At 38.7% G+C, this 15,608-nt stretch overlaps 1 protein-coding gene and 1 pseudogene across 17 annotated transcripts in view; both read right to left on the bottom strand.

Moving 5' to 3' along the window:
* BABAM2 (BRISC and BRCA1 A complex member 2) overlaps window positions 1-15,608 on the bottom strand; it is a 478,104-nt gene that overhangs the window by 403,641 nt on the left and 58,855 nt on the right. The window lies entirely within an intron of this gene.
* On the bottom strand, window positions 9,606-10,028 carry LOC147362917 (mitochondrial import receptor subunit TOM6 homolog pseudogene; annotated as a pseudogene).

The following is a 15,608-nucleotide window of genomic DNA, read 5'->3' as shown; positions in this document are numbered from 1 at the left end:
TGTAGACTGACACTTAACCTACTTGGCATTCAGTCCTGATCAACATTCCTTTAGTGGCACTTTGACAGTACAAGCAATACTTCCCAGAGGTGAGCCACTGAGATTACTCCACTCGCAGCACAGTTTCTTAGAGCTTCAACAAGTATTTACCAAGCGCCTACTTTGTGCCATCTGCAGGGTTTTAAGTTTTGAACAAAACAGGCATGGTGCCTGCCCTCATAGAGCTAAAAGTCTGGCAAGACACAGCATTAAATAATCAGCTGTGCACATAATTTCAAATGGCAGTAAGTGCTAAAATAACACGTTACAGAAGAACACAGCCAGGAGATCTAATTCAGACAGGGGCTGGGGGACTCCTCTGAAACTAAAAAAAGCTGCATGCAAGATAAATCTAAAGCATTACAAAAATCAGATAATCGGTAATGGCAAAGAATGAATCAGAAAAAGGAAGAAGGTGAGCAAAAGCCCCACCTGGAAAAGGGTCTGGGGCCTGCTGGGAACAGAGAGGTCAGTGAAGCTCAGGGAAGGGAACAAGGAGGAAAGCAACACAAGATAAGGCAGAACAGGGGAGAGGAGCCCAACCACATGGCAAATCAATGAGCATTTGGAGATTTTATTCTAAGAGCAAAGGGAAGCTGTTCAATAATTCTGAATGAGTCACAGGATCTATTTTTTATTTTTAACTTAAATTCATTAGAATTACAGAGAAGACCTAGAGCACTTATGAAGAGACTAGTTAGATAAGAGTTGATGCTGACAACGTAGATGGAGGGAAATGGGTAGACGAAATCAAATAGCCTCTGAGAAGAGTTGATGAGACTAAAAAGAGATGAATTTCAAGAGGGAGGGGGCATATGTATACCTATGGCTGATTCATGTTGATGTATCGCAAACCAACACGATATTATAAACCAATTATCCTACAAATAAAAATAATTAAAAAATTTTTTTTAATTTCCTTGAAAAAAATAAAAAAGAAGTAAAGTAACCTTGAAGTCCACACTCAAGGTTGGGTTAGGGGTCTGTTTCAGTAGCTCCCTTTACATAGGAACCCTTCTCAATGTCTGGATACTGGCCTCTGGTTTTCTTCACCCTTTCTTCTCTCTGATCTTTCCCTCTCCCAATTTAATCTCCCCATATTGTCCTTCTGCCTCCTTTCCAGCCCTTCTTTTTTCCCTCCATAACCTCCTCCCTTATTTAGATACAATATGAAATGGAAATCATTTTTAAATATCTATTCTACTTAATGAACAGTTCTTAATTTAAAATCTGGAGGATTCAAACATGTTTATACACATTCACCAAAAGACATGTACCAGAATGTCTACATCAGCACTATTCACAAAAGACAAAACTAGGAGCTTCCCTGGTGGCACAGTGGTAAAGAATCCACCTGTCAATGCAGGAGACACAGGTTCGATTCCTGGTTTGGGAAGATCCCACATGTGGCGGAGCAACTAAGCCTGAGCGCCACAACTACTGAAGCCCACTAGCGCTACAGCCTGTGCTCCACAACAAGAGGGACCAGTGCAAAGAGAAGCCCATACACAGCAACTAGAGAGCACCCCCGGTCACTGTAACTAGAGAAAAGCCCATGTCGCAAGGAAGACCCAGCAGAGCCAAAAATTAAATAATTTTTCTTTTTAAAAGACAGAAACAAGGAGCTACCCAAATATCCTCCAACAGCCAAAGAGATAAACAGATGTGTTCAAATAATGGAATACTCTTTGCTCAGCCAGGAGAATCAATATATCCACCACAATGTAGAATCTTACAAATGTAACATTGAACAAAAGAAACCAGACACAAAATGGTATCTTGTGGAATATAAATCCTACTTGTACCAAAATTTTTTTTTAAAAAAAGCAAAACTAATCTATGCTTTTAGAGGGCAGGATAGTAGTTTTGTGTGTGATGGAGAAGGAAGAGCGCCAGGAGGATGTCTAAGGAGCTGGTAATGTTCCATTTTGGGGGATGCTGATTACACAAATGTGTTCAGTTTGTGAAAATTCACAGTTATATTCACATTTGATTCAGTGTAGTCTTCTGAATGTATTCTATACTTCAATAAAAGTTTTTTAAATCAATGAGCTTAAAACTTTAATGTCCAGGAGAAGTGAGCAGTAGCAACAACTAGTCACTTTTTTGACCCATGATGCCCTCATGGATCATTAGAACCTCAAGATCCTAATGACTTACTTTGTTTACCCCAGGAGACAACTGTGATGTGGTTCTGAACCTGGAACCATGAAATCCACTCTCAGATTCCCAGCTTTATACTTAATGCTCCTCTACTGGGCTGGGTCCTATTCTAGGCACTGAGGACACAGCTGTGATGCCAGATGAGAAGCCTGCCTTCTCTGAGGCAACAAATACATGTGTGTATATACATTTATTTCAAGTTTATGTGTGTGTGAGTGTGTGTATGTGTGTGTGTATATATATATATGCTTGAAATTAGCAAAAAGGCAGATCCTGTAATGGAGAAAAAGAGGCGAGACCTGCTTTTGATGGTATCATCTAGCTAGATGATCCTGAACAAGTCACTTAACTTACTTGAATCTCTCAATTACCTCACTTGCCTTAAGAGATTATTGTAAGGATCAAATGTGATAATATCTTTCAAAGCACTTGTAATGATAGCATTATTAATGATAACAGCTCTTATCATATTACTGTCCTTACTGCTCAATAGAAGAGGGCTTCCCTGGTGGCTCAGATGGTAAAGAATCTGCCTGTAATGCAGGAGCCCTAGGTTTGATCCCTGGGTGAGGAAGATCCCCTGGAGAAGGGAATGGCTACCCACTCTAGTATTCTTGCCTGGAGAATCCCATGGACAGAAGAGCCTAGTGGGCTATAGTCTATGAGGTGGCAGAGTCAGACTGAGACTAACACTTTGGGGCTTCCTAGGTGGCGCTAGTGGCAAAGACTCGCCTTAGCGGCAAAGACTCGTCTCGTCAGGAGACACCAGAGACAAGGGTTCAATTCCTGGGTTGGGGAGAGATCCCCTGGAGAAGGAAACGGCAATCCATTCCAGTATTCTTGCCTGAGAAAATCCATGGACAGAGGAGCCTGGTGGGCTATAGTGCATAGGGTCACACAGAGTAAGACACATAGCTGAAGGGACTTAGCATGTACATGCTCAATATAAAGTTGCTTGAGTTAACCAATCCCAGCCTGGTCTACACTAATACAGTAATAATAACAAGGAACAGTATTTTCTAGGTCACTAATTCTCAATTAAAGGGCTTCTATTCTAGCTAGAAGCAAGTGTATTGATAACAGGCTCTCCACTCCCTCTAAAGAAGCGCTGACACAAAGGCCTGACTCAATTTCAGCACAGCCCTCTCTAGCCTTTAAAGAGAAGCAAGCACAGACAGACAGAGCTAAGAAAGGAGAAGGCGAGACAAGTGACATCACCTCAGAGTTCAAATTAACCAACCAAAGAAAATATATGCAGTACCTTCATTTATCACCTGGTACGTTCTTGGTACCACAATGAATCAAGGTCCATACTAAAGATATGGTGGCATAACTAAAATCAAACAAAAACAACAAATTCAGGGGAAAGCAAAAGGGCTGTAAAATCAGAGACTTAGTGTCAAATCCTGGTTCTGCCATGTAACAGCTTGAGACCCTTACCTTGACCTCTCAGGACTGCTTCCTCACCTGTAACAAGAGGATGCTAATATCTACACCTTATGCAGTGATGTGATGTGCAGGAGATTATATACCTAACTTGCCTAACCAAGATTATTGTTACTATTATTGCTACTATTGTTGCTACTATTGTTGTGACTATTTTATAGACAGAAGTCCACTAAAAGCCACTCATATGCAGCCCAAATTGTCAACACATTCATCCCCTCTATTTTTCCTGACTGTATCCCTCAGTCCTACACAGAACAGTATGTTCTAAGCCACATTTACACCATAAAGCTAAAAATACAGTGTGGACACAAACCTATGTGCTTGCACAGACTGAAAGGTAAAAAAAGCCTCTTTGAGTTTTAAGAACCTCAACTGTTTGTAAAACTATGAAGGTGTTCCCCTTGCTATTATTCTGGCTAATAATAAATCAGGGCAGCCTCTTTTACAGAAGCTAGTTTCATAATAATTTACAGTTCAAAAATAAGTTCACAACTTCAGTACTGTTGTAGCTTTCCTCACAGTATTTAATTTAGTTTGCCTTCTCGGCCAAAGACTTAAATCAAAGCATAAATTGAAGGGGAAAAAAAATGGTGAAAGACTGATAGCCTTTTCTCTAAGGTCAGGAACAAGACAAGGATGCCTGCTTTCACCACTTCTATTCAAAATAGTACTGAAAGTCCTAACTAGAGAAGTTAGGCAAGAAAGAGAAATAAAAGGCATCCATACTGAAAAAGAAGCAAACTACCTCTGTTTGCACATGACAAGGTCATACATTTAGAAAACCCTAAAGATTCCACCAGGAAAAAAGCTGTTAGAACTAATAAATAAATTCATCAAAGTTGCAGAATACATAAGTAACACACAAAATTCAGTTACAGCTCCATATATTAACAATAAATAATCTGGAAAGGAAATTACAAAAACAAACCCATTTATAATAGTATCAAAAGAATAAAATACCTAAGAATAAACTTAACCAAGGTGCAAAAGACTTGAATACTCAAAACTAAAAAAACATTTCTGAAAGAGATTAAAGGCACAGATAAATGAAAAGACGTTCTATGTTCACTGAAGACTTACTATTGTTAAAATATTGATATTATCCAAAGCAATCTATACATTCAACACAATCTCTATCAAAATCTCAATGACATTTTTTGCAGAAACAGAAAATGCTATCCTAAAACTCAAATGGGAACTCAAGGGATTCACAAATACCCAACACAATCCTGAAAAAGGAGAACAAAGTTGAAGGTCTCATACTTTCCAACTTCAAAACTTAATACAGATTGAATTAAGCCAGAAAAAAAAAAAAAAACAAACCTTAATACAAAGCTATAGGACTCAAGAGTGTGGTACTGGCATAAAGACAGACATACAGACCAACTAAACAGAACAGAGAGCCCAGAAATAATCCCTTGAATATATAATCAAATGATTTTCAACAATAGTACCAAAAGCATTTAATAGGGAAAAGATTGTCTTTTCAACAAACAGTGTTGGGAAAACTGGATATGCATGGGCAAAGAAAAACATAAGTTGAACCCTAATCTTACGCCATACCCTAAAATATTTAATTCAAAACTCAAAATGGATCAAAGACCTAATTACAAGAGCTAAGATGATAAAGCTCTTAGAAGAAAACACAGGGGTAACACTTCATGACACTGGATTCTGCAATAACTTCTTGGTTTAAAAGAGGAAAAAAAAATTCTTGGATACAACACCAAAAGAACACGCAACAAAAGAAAAAACAGATAAGCTCAACTTCAACAAAAGTAAAAACTTCATGCATCAAAGGATATTGTCAACTGAGTGAAAAGGCAACCCCTGGAGTGGGAGAAGATATTCACAAATCAAATATCTGATAAGGAATTTGATATCTAGAATACATAAAAAACTCCTAGACAACATCAATGAAAAAATGTAAATAGGCAAAGGACTTGAACAGACATGTCTCCAAAGAAGATATATAAAATAGCCAATAAGCATATGAAAAGATACTCAACATCACTGAGGAGATGCAAATCAAAACCATAATGAGATACCACTTCATATACATTTGGAAATTATTTAAAATTTTTTTTTTCTAAAAACCAACAAGTGTTGGTGAGGGTGTGGAAAAACTGGAATCCTGTGCATTAGGGGCAATGCAGAAGGCAGCAGCCACTGTGGGAACAGTCAGGTGGCGCTAGTGGTAAAGAGTCACCTGCCAAGCAGGAGACACAAGAGACACCAGTGTGATCCCTTGGCTAGAAGGTCCTCTGGAGGAGGAAATGGTGTCCCATTCCACTATTCTTGCCTGGAAAATTCCATGGATAGAGGAGCCTGGAAGGTTACACTCCACGGGGTCGCAAAGAGTCAGACACCACTGAGTGACTGAACATAAAGCACACTATGGAAACCAGTATGGTGATAACATAAAATTATCGTATAATCCAGAACTTCCACTTCTGGGTATATTCCCAAACTGAAAATAGGGACTCAAACAGATGTTTGTACTCCCATGTTTATAGCAGCATTACTCACAATAGCCAAAAGGTAGAAGCAACCTAAATGTCCATCTATCAAAGAGTGGATAAACAAAATGTGGCATATACATGCAATGAAATATATTCAGCCTTAAAAATGAAGAAAATCTTGGGAATTCCCTGGTAAGAACTCCACACTCTCACTGCTAAGGGCCCAGGTTCTATCCCTAACCAGAGAACTAAGATCCTATAAGAACTAAGATCCTCAAGATGAAGCCAAAAAAAAGAAAAATTTGACACATGCTATGGGTAAAACTTGAAGATATTATGCTAAGTGAGATAAGCCAGATACAAAAAGACAGATTCTTCCTGAGTTCACTTACATGAGGTACCTCAAGCGGTAAGATTCAAAGACAAAAAATAAAATGGTGACTGCCAAGGCCGAGGGAAGGGCGGAATGGGCAGCTCTTGTTTAATGTAAAAGTATGTAATGACACTGAACTGTACACTTAAAAATGGTGAAAATGGTAAATGTATGTTATGTATATTTCACCACATTAAAAACAAAGTATGTGCTAAGTCCCAAATTGAACCTACATGTTCATACTTTACTGAAACACAAAAATTTTTAAATAATCCTTTTTAACTGAAGAAGTGTTAGCAGGCTACAAATGTGTCTACAGATGAAACAAGCAATTTTTCTGAGGACAGTATATCTACTTAATGGTAGAACATCAAAATGTTTCCCAAAACTTCTACTTGATTCAAGATCTCTTATCAATAAGTTGGCAAGAGCCAAGTTTGAGATAAAAAACCTTTTCAGAAAACAAAAGGGATACGTTTTTCAAAAAGTCAAGAGAAGCAAGGTCAATGGGAAAAACAACTTTCATAACATGCCATTAGAAAGATAACTAAATGACTCAGGAAATGTGGCCCTGGAAAGGAAAATTACAAAATTATTTCTCAAGACCATGGCATCAAAAAGCAAGATAATTCAAACAACATGGAAGCTTAAAAAGGGGGCTGTGTTACTTGGACATAAGGGGTCCTTTAACATGTAAGTGATGGCACAGGAACACTTAATTGGAGCCCTAAAACAAACTGATGTGCCTATTAGCATGTATTGAAAGAGCCTCACTTTAATCAAGCAATTTACAAATTTTTCATTTTAATTAAACAAAAACTAGTCAAAAAATACTACCTTAAAATTGCACATAACACAGAGGACAAAAATAAGGGTAGGAGTGACTTTTTTGTTCCCTTGAACAATACAAAGTAGAGCCAGGAACTGACTAAATGAATCTTCTGTTCTTTCCTTCGCACATTAAATTGGCTACTTCCCTCTACTTATTTCCCTTACCCAAAAGAAGCCACCCTGAAATGAAGTCACTATAACGCACGAAAAGCCCAAGACTAACAATCATCTAAAACTCCAGACTCAGATTTATCCTAGCACTCACCACCCCAGACTCTGTGGGAAGACTGTGGAATCCTAGCAAAAGTTCCCAAGGCTAGTGATGGCAGAGTTCACTGGGTCAAAGACAGTATCACCACTCTGACTTTTTCCCCAAAAATCCTAAGTACAAAATATAAAATAAATGACAGCTCTTTGAAACATTAAAAAGACCCATTAACTGTTTCATTGACATTATTTATATTACTGTAGTATACTATTATCGGAGAAGGCAATAGCACCCCACTCCAGTACTCTTGCCTGGAAAATCCCATGGATGGAGGAGCCTGGTGGGCTGCAGTCCATGGGGTCGCTAAGAGTCGGACACGACTGAGCGACTTCACTTTCACTTTTCACTTGCATGCATTGGAGAAGGAAATGGCAACCCACTCCAGTGTTCTTGCCTGGAGAATCCCAGGGACGGGGGAGCCTGGTGGGCTGCTGTCTACGGGGTCGCACAGAGTCAGACACGACTGAAGTGACTTAGCAGCAATAGCAGCAGCAGTATACTATTATGATCAGAAGAAGGCTGCTCAGGACAAAGATCTTAGACAAGTACAGAGTATGGGGCTGGGGCAGAGGAGGATGTGCTTCTAATGGTTAAAACAGCTCAAGGACTAATTCCTAGAGGATGACCTGAACATGGTGACAGCACTCAAAACATCAACACCATTCACCATTCACTAGGTTTCTAGATGCTTCGGTACCTAGATAAGCACCCTGCTGCTGCTGCTGCTAAGTCACTTCAGTTGTGTCTGACTCTGTGCGACCACATGGACCTCAGCCCACTAGGCCTCTCCGTCCATGGGATTCTCCAGGCAAGAACACTGGAGTGGGTTGCCATTTCCTTCTCCAACGCATGAAAGTGGAAAGTGAAAGTGAAGTCGCTCAGTCGTGTCCGACCGTTAGTGACCCCATGGATGGCAGCCTACCAGGCTCCTCCATCCATGGGATTCTCCAGGCAACAGTACTGGAGTGGGTTGCCATTGCCCTCTCCCGATAAGCACCCTGAACCGTGGCCAAAGATCTGCTCTGTAATATCCTCACCACCATCCACCCACTCCCCACACTAACTCTCCACCCTCCAACAGAGCTCCCTAATCTAGCCTGCACACCATCTTAACAGGCCTTGCTAGGCAGGCTTATTAACCCTCTGCTAAAAACTGTTGCTGTCTCTGCTCAGGACAAGTAATGTTCAGTCTCTAACAGCTGTTTAAAACTCTTAGGCTCCATCTGCTTAAAAAAAAAAAAAAAAAAGTTTGTATCTTCACACCCATCCATTCTTCAACATAATCAAATATTCCAAATGAATATATCCCCCTGCTGGGTCTCAGTTAGCCACACTTTTTCCTCCCTCCATAGAACTCCAAAAAGCAATGAACAAGATAGAAAGTTACAGAAAGTTACCCTAGAAACAAAAGTCTCTGGCTTTCCTGTGCTTTTCTGCTCTATGATTTCTGATCTCTGTTATACATGTGTGAGTTCTTAGCTTGCTCAAATCACCTGGGTTTTATTAGACAGCTCCTTTATACCACTCACATGGACACTCACTCTTCACAGAGTCCCTGATTCTGGAATGCCAGTGTGACTCTACCAACTACCAAACAACAATAATACAGTGAAATAATAAATATGTATAATATATAAACTATGAAAAATATATATATACTATATGTAACATAACAATAGTAATATAATAGTTGCTACCATTTACTGAGCACTATGACCAAGTTACTCTAAGTGCTTTACATAAGTTATCTCATTTCATCTCTATAATTATTTTATCTTTATGAGTAGTCTTTATTTCACGTATTTGTTAAAATACCATTAGGTCATTCCACAGGACAGGAGCAAAGATAATTCCCTACAGAAACTTAGAAACCATGTACAGAACTTTACAGAAAACAACACTGTAGCTGAAACCTGACTGCTGACCAGAGAATGGTATTCTGAGTAGACTCTGTGGAGAAAGCAAATCAGGCAGAGGAGGAAAGGTGCCCCTCTGGGCAAGTTCTTGTGACACTCATAGACTGGAGGCTCTGTTTCTAGAAGGTTCGAGTACAGCACAGAGGTTCTATGTGCTTTTTTGGCTACACCCCAAGCTGAGGTACCATTAGATCAATGTCACTCAAACTCCTGGAGAGCCACATTCCCACAGCAAAAAGTCCCAAACTAAGTTCTTTCGAAAAGCATTCCTATCAGTGATGAGGCAGTAGATGCCCTCAAGCCAATCATCCATGTAATCTGGCATTTCAGGAGCTTCATTTGCCCAGCCAAAAATGTTCACATCAGCCCCACTGGAAGCCATAGCAGCACCTTAGGCTCCACAAGCCTTCTCATAACTACCTAATAAGATAATTATTAACATCATCCCTGTGTAAGAAAAAGCACGGAAAGGGTATGTAAGTTGCCAAAGGTCATAAGCTACTAAGCGGTAAAGTCAGGATTCAAACTCAGACCTCACCAGCTGAAAAACCTGCATACTCATCACTATATGATGCTGCTACCCAACACCTCTAAAGATGGCTCAGAGGGTTCCAGTCCCATCACCCTGACTTCTGGCTTGTGCCCACCCAGCCCCACTCCCCAGCCATGCTTCAGCTCTTCCAGTCACGGTTATGTTTTTGTTTTTTTTTCACTAGGCAAGGATAATCAAAAGTTTAATTATGAACATATTAAGGAATAAAAAATAAAGATCACCAAGAGACCTTGGTGAATCAAGCAATTTGAAAATTAGATTTTTAGGGTGTTTCCAGGAAGTTCCATGCTATTCAATTTTATTGGAAATACAATTTGCAAAGGTTTTTTCCCCTTTCTGTGGATTGTCTTTTCAGTCTCTTGATAATTTCTTTGATACAAAAACATTCTGAATTTTGACAAAATTTATTTATCTATTTTTCTGCCTGTGCTTGTTATGAAATATCAAATCTAATATCCTGAAGCCTTCCCTCTAGTTTTTCTCCCAGGAGTTTCATATTTGTGTCTTGTATACTTAGGTCTTTGATGCATTTTGGTGTGTGTGTGTGTGTGTGTGTGTGTGTGTGTGGTTTTGTGTGTGATATAAGTTAATGGGTAACTTCTTTATTTTGAATATAGATATGAAGTTTATTCAGCACTGTTTGTTAAAAAGACTGACTTTCCCTCGTAAACAAAAAACTAATCAAAGTGATCTACACCTTCAATTGAACTTTATATATGCCAACATTATTTGGAGGAAGGGGAAGTAGAAAAACTAACCCTAAAATGCATCTGGAATTACAAAGGACCCTGACTGGACAAAACAATTTGAAAACGAAGAAATAAATCTTGGAAAATAGAAAGTAAAGAAAAAACAGAGAACAGACTTTGGTTTCTCACAATTTGAGCTGTCATAATTAACTACAAAGCTACTATAATCAAAACTGTGGGTAATGGCATAAAGACAGATATAAAGACTAATGAAATAGAACTCATACAGAAATAAACACAAACATAATATATGATAATTGACAAGGTTGCAAAGACTGTTCACGGTTATGTTTCCTTTCTCCAAATTCTCCCTAAGTATTCTTCAGTATTCTGATAATAGATTTCTGAATTATTAAATTTTTCAAACATCTCCTGATTTCACTTTAACTTCTGTACTAGCTTTCATATATGCCAAAAAACCACTAAGAATTTCTATCTGATAGCACAACAAAGAATAAACAACCTAGGAATAAGTTAACAGTAAATGTGCAGGAACAAAATGAAGAAAACACAAACTTTTATTCACAGATACAAAAACAGATGTGAAGAAGAGAAATTGACCATATTCCTGAAGAGGTATACTCAATAATATGTAGCAGGAATAGTCAATATTGTAAAACTACAATCTAAGGGGCCAGCTCCCAACCTTGGGTGGGAACGAATAGTCACCTTCCCTGAAGCAGGTTCAGGAACTGAGGACAAGAGACCAAATGTTATCCCATTGCTCTTATCATTCAGGAAATTCCAAGGAATTGGGGAGCTATGAGCCTCAAACTGTGGATGAAGACCAAATATATAGGAGATAAATATAAACCACAATACCACACTTCCTGATAACACTGCAGTGAGGCTCAGTAGTTGACAAGCCCACCTACACTCAAAGAGCTTCAGTTTCACATTTCAGAACCTCACACTCTTTAATAGACATGGACAGCCAAGAATCATCAGTTTAAGGAAAGCTACCAAGATGAAAGAGAAAATAGGGATACTACAAGGTAAAGAAGAAGTGTTTTTTAAACATTTAGTCAATTATACCTCAACTGAAAAAAAAAAAAAAAAAAAACTACAATTACTATCCCTGCAGAAAAGCGAATACTCCATCCATAAAATTACAATATGTGTTAGGAGTCCCCAAGATTACCGATCAAGCCTCCCAAATTTCACAGGGAATATAACTTGCAACCTACACTTTTGTACTTGTCCAAATTATCAACCAAGTTTAAAGTAGAATAAAGACACTTCTAGACTTCCAAGAACTCAAAAAGGAACCTCCTCTTCTCTCTTTCTTAGGATGCTACTGGAGTACTTGCTCCAACAAAGCTAGAAGGTAAAACAAGCAAGTAAGATATGAGATTCAACACAGGAAAGAGGTAAAGGGAATGATGCATGATACAATGAGAGCTGCCTGGCAGACCTAGACCACAATCAATCCAGATTAAAGCAGTTCCTCCATCCATCTTCTCACCTTCCCATGTCAGCAGATGACATGACCATCTACCCTACCCACTTAAGCTAACAAAGAAGTCATTCCTGACCCTCTCAAAACCCAAATTCAACATATTCTTGATTTTACCTTCTAAATAACTTATAAATACATTCACTTCTTTCCATCTCCACTGGCACCACCATATTCCAAGACTCTATTATCTCTCACCTGGTCTATTGTAATGGACAGCTAACTACTCTACCTTATCCTGCACAAACCATTTTCCATGTAACAACCAGTAATATTTTTAATATAAATAAGATCATGTCACTCTGCTTAAAATCATTCAATAGCTTCTCATTCCACCCAGAATAAAATCCAAGTTCCCAAATTTAGCCCACCAGACTCTGCATAATCTAGCCCCTGACTATCTTTAGAATCTCACCTTATATCCCTCTCCCACTCCCTCCCTACAGTCCAACCACAGTGGCCTTGCAGATCCTTGATCATGGAAGCTTTCTCCTGTCTTTGAACATGATATTCCCTTTTTACAACAACTTCCCCAGGTCTTCACATTGAATTATTCTCATCTTTCATGATTCACCTTAAATGTCATTTCCTCAGAGAGAGCTTTCCTGATGGTCAATTCTCAATTAGCCCCTCACCAAGTCAGTTTCCTTTCATTTCCTTTCTCAGTGAGTCAAAAAGAAGGAGTTTTGTTCAGTGAATTACGGTATATCCTTAAAGAACAGTGTGAAAGTGAAAAGTGAAAGTGCAAGTCACTCAGTCATGTCTGACTCTTTGAGACCCCGTGAGCCTGTCAGGCTCCTCTGTTCATGGAATTCTCCAAACCAGAATACTGGAGTGGATTGCCGTCTTCTTCTCCAGGGGATCTTCCTGACCCAGGGGTTGAACCCAGGTCTTCCACACTGCAGGCAGATTCTTTACATATGCAACCATTTCAGTGAAGGACTTCCCTGGAGTTCCAGAGGTTAGGACTCAGTACTTCCACGGTCATGGGCCTGGGTTCAATCACTGATCGGGATACTAAGATCCTGCAAACCGCATGGCGTGGCCAAAAAACAAACAAACAAACAAAATAAATGAGGTTATAAAAAAGAGTATTTAGGATATATGGTTAAGCAAGACAAGTTTTAAGAATTAGAACAAGATGGATGAGGAGAAATTTTCCTACCAGCTATCACAACATACACTATAAAGTTGTAATGGTTAATATAGCACAAACTAGCACAAGGACAAGGAGGCTGACTGGTCAGGACAGGAAGCCTGGAAATAGATCCATGTGCAATGTAAACTTGACATAATAAGAGACACAGCATTACAGAGCCACAAGCAAAGGATGAGCTTTTCAATAAATGATGCTGGGACAACCAATTATCCACTGGTGGAAAAAACTATACTCCTATCTTACAACGTATTTTATAGAAAAATAAATTCCTATTTAAAGATCCAAAAAGGAAAACTTTAAATTTCTGAGAGAAAGACATGTAACTTTTGAGTAGGACAGAATTTCCTGAAATGGTTCTTTTCTCTCTCTTACAAATACACACACACACACACACACACACACACACAAGAGAACAAATCTAAAAAGGAAAATGTTGATGAATGACTTCATTAAATTAAAACTGTTAGATATCAGTAGTACCAAATTAAGAACATAAACCACAAACTAAATGGAGATTGTAATATATGTAGCTGCTGAAAGATTAGTATCCAAACTACATAAACAACATTTTAAGATCTCTCTCTCTCTCTCTCTGTATATATATGTGTGTATATATATATATATATATATATATATATACACACACATACACACATACACACATATAAACAATCCACTTAAAAGATGGGCAAGTCAAAGTCGCTCAGTCGTGTCTTACTTTTTGTGACCCCACGGACTGCAGCCTGTCAGGCTCTTCTGTCCATGTAATTCTCCAGGTCAGAATACTGGAGTGGGTAACCATTCCCTTCTCCAGGGGATCTTCCCAACCCAGGGATCAAATCCAGATCTCCCACATTGCAGGCAGATTCTTTATCATGTGAGCCACCAGGGAAGCCCAAAAGATGAGCAAAGGTATTCCCAAAGAAGAAATCAATGAAAAGATTCTTCACTACACTAGTAATCAGGGAAACACAAATTAAAAGCATAATGAGATACCACTTCACATCCATCAGCTTCACAAAAAATTAAGTCTGACAACACAGAGTATTGTGAAAGCTATAGAAAAATGAGAACTCTCATTCATTTTTGGTAGAAGGAAATTGATACAATCCAGCAATATCCAATGGAATAAAATACCAAATACCCTAAAAGCTGGCAATTCCATTTCTATGAATATACCCTAAAGGGGTAGTTTTCAAACTTTTTTGATCATCACATACATTTTATACTGTGACCCAGTTCAAGCATACAACTCAAAGGAAAATTCACAAAATGGTGCTTATTCTTATTAAGTGTGACACATTCTGATAGTTCCATTCTCTTCTCATTCAGTTGTTAAATGTTGGGGTGACTCATTCCACTGATTCTACAACCAAAAATGGGTAACCATACCCAATTCAAAAACCTTTGCCCCAGAAAATAATCTCAAAATATCTTCTTGAGCAAAGGTGGGACAATGTTCATCATGGCTTGCTTTGTCAAAAGAAACTCAAAATAATATACAAGTCAGTCAGCACGAGAGTGAATTAAAAAATTGGAGACATATTCAGACAATGGAATATGATACAGCAGTGCAATGAAAGAACGAGAACTGTTAAATGTAATTATCAATAAATCTGATGAATTTAACACTAAGCAAAATAAGCAAGTTGCAGAAGAATACATCCAGTATGGTATCCTTTGCATAAACTTTTTAAACATATAAAACAATACTACATATTATTTAGAGATACATTTATACATAATGAATAAAGTATAAAAATATGCACAGGGAAAAAGGAAGAAGATCACAGAAGAGTATGAAAAAGCAAGTAAAATGGAAAAACCAAGTGAACAGCTAGATAGTTAAATTGTTAACTAAGTTGCTCATCTTCAAAATTAAACTACTGACTCTCAGGGAAGCTTCCCTGGTGGCTCAGATGGTAAAGAATCTGCCTGCAGTGTGGGAGAACTAGGTTCGATCCCTGGGTTGGCAAGATCCCCTGGAGGAGGGAATGGCTACCCACTTCAGTATTCTTGCCTGGAGAACTCCATGGACAGAGGAACCTGGAGGTCACAGAGTTAGACACAACTGAGCGACTCGGAGAAGGCAATGGCAACCCATTCCAGTACTCTTGCCTGGAAAATCCCATGGGTGGAAGAGCCTGATAGGCTGCAGTCCATAGGGTTGCTAAGAGTCGGACACAACTG

The sequence above is a fragment of the Bos grunniens genome, chromosome 11 (genome assembly GCF_055505025.1).
Source record: "Bos grunniens cultivar Pamir isolate PY7600 chromosome 11, Bosgru_T2T1.0, whole genome shotgun sequence".
In the NCBI taxonomy this organism is placed as follows: domain Eukaryota; kingdom Metazoa; phylum Chordata; class Mammalia; order Artiodactyla; family Bovidae; genus Bos; species Bos grunniens.
Note: the sequence above shows the minus strand (reverse complement) of the source record. Positions and strands in the feature narration are given on the sequence as shown.